This window comes from Neophocaena asiaeorientalis, unplaced genomic scaffold (assembly GCF_003031525.2).
Source record: "Neophocaena asiaeorientalis asiaeorientalis breed wild unplaced genomic scaffold, Neophocaena_asiaeorientalis_V1.1 scaffold113, whole genome shotgun sequence".
In the NCBI taxonomy this organism is placed as follows: domain Eukaryota; kingdom Metazoa; phylum Chordata; class Mammalia; order Artiodactyla; family Phocoenidae; genus Neophocaena; species Neophocaena asiaeorientalis.
In genome coordinates, this window is record NW_020172316.1 from 4912072 (window position 1) to 4913831 (window position 1760).

The window sequence follows — 1760 nt, forward strand, 5'->3', positions numbered from 1 at the left end:
CGGAGAAGGCAGGGGCGCGGGCGCCGTCTCGCGGGGCCGCTGTGCCGCGGGGTGGCTTCCGGCCTGAGCCCGCCTCCGGAGCGAGGCTGCCCATTGGACTACCCGCCCCCGCAGGCTGGGGCCAGGGTCATCCCCGGGGCTGGCCGCATCTCCTCTCCCTACACACGGGCCAGCGTGGTCCACGGGGCCCCCACGCCTGGGCAAGGGCCCGGGGCGCGTGGACGAGAGCCCCCCGCTGCCCTGGAAGACTGGAGACTAATGGGTGTCGTTGACGAAGCCAGGCACGCAGGCGGAGGAAAGCTGCCTCTTGCCCCCCGTGTGAGCTAAAGGGGCAAGATGGGGTCTTGGGCATTGAAGGAGGAAAAAAGGATTTCGAGACTAGGTGACTAGCCTCTGCTTCTCCTTGGCCCTCAGCCTTCCAAAGGGGAAGGTCCTTCGGATGCTTTGAAAACTTAAAAATTCAGAACAATTATTGAGATGTCCCATTCAAGATTTTTTTAAGGGAAGAGGGACCTTGTAAGGAGGGTTCATACCTGATGCTTTGCTGGATGCCCTTCTGACGTGCCTGCTAGACGCCAGTTCTGGAAAGAGAAGCCCTAAGTGATACTGGGTCAGAATGTCTACACAGAAAAGCTTCAGATGGGGTTAAGGGAAGGTTAGTTTTGTTCTGTCATTCTCTCTTGCAATCTCCAGGTGGACTCTGCAGTTTTGCCCCGGGCACAAAGTGGCCAGAAGTACAAAAACTTCCTGTTTGCAGCCCAGACCTTCTTCTGCTACTGAGAACTTGCTCCAGTGATGGAGCCCCTAAGGAATTTGGGGATTCCTCTCCCACAAGTGTCAGGAGCAGGGGTGCTGGGAGAATGTGGAGTTCACAGAGGGAGTGACAATAGCAGAGTCATAACATCTGAACTAGAATGAAAAGAAAAAAGGAGAAAAAAAGGCTGAGTGAGCCAATATATTTACTTATTTTTCCTCCAAATAGAAAAGTTTTGGTAAATTGTTGCTTGCAGTTCTGACGAGTAAGTTACATTTCTGTGATTTTCCAAAGACAACAGTCATTCAGCGAACCTTTCAGAGGGCTATGCCCTAGGTGCTGGACACACAAAATTCACTCATTCAATTACTGTGTGACTCAAGCCAGGTCTCTACTCTGTGCTAGAAGCAACCAGTCCAGAAGGGGAACAGGTCATTAAAGTGTACCAGGTTGATTAGGAGGAAGGACACTCTAGTCAGAAGGAATAGGAAGTCTCAGACAGAGCATGGTGTGTGTGTTGACAAGAAGTTTCCCTGGGCTGGATCAAAGTGTACCTGTGGAAAGAGCTTGTTAGTGAAAATACAGGCAGAAGTTTCCCCCAACTTTTACACTGTGCTGCTACAGCAAAAGCCAACCAATCTGGAGTTTGGATTTTGCTCTATTTGGAATGGGAAGTTGTGAAAGGAAAGCTATATATAAAAAAGTGGGATATTTTAGGAAATTTAATATTACAGAAGTAGACTGAAGGCCAATGGCAATTTGCTGATAGGATTAGGGTGGGGCTAGGAGATTGGTAGATAAAGATATTTAGTTGTGTTTGGTAGCATTTTCCATGACAAAAGAAACAACAGTGGACTGAAAAGCAAGGGAACTGGATTCTAATCTTATGCTATCAAATTCATGTGACCTCAGGCAAGTTACTTTTTTTAAAAAAATAAATTGTATTTATTTATGTACATATGTATGTATGTATGTATTGGCTGCGTTGGGTCTCCCTTGCTGCACG

At 48.4% G+C, this 1760-nt stretch overlaps 1 protein-coding gene across 1 annotated transcript in view; it reads right to left on the minus strand.

Annotated features, from left to right (window-relative positions):
• Window positions 1–555, minus strand: part of UBE2E3 (ubiquitin conjugating enzyme E2 E3) — a 109467-nt gene extending 108912 nt beyond the window's left edge. The window contains exon 1 of the mRNA XM_024766729.1: window positions 534–555. The gene's annotated coding sequence lies outside the window, so the exon portion shown is untranslated. The remainder of the gene's footprint in view (window positions 1–533) is intronic.
• Window positions 556–1760: the final 1205 nt, after the last annotated feature.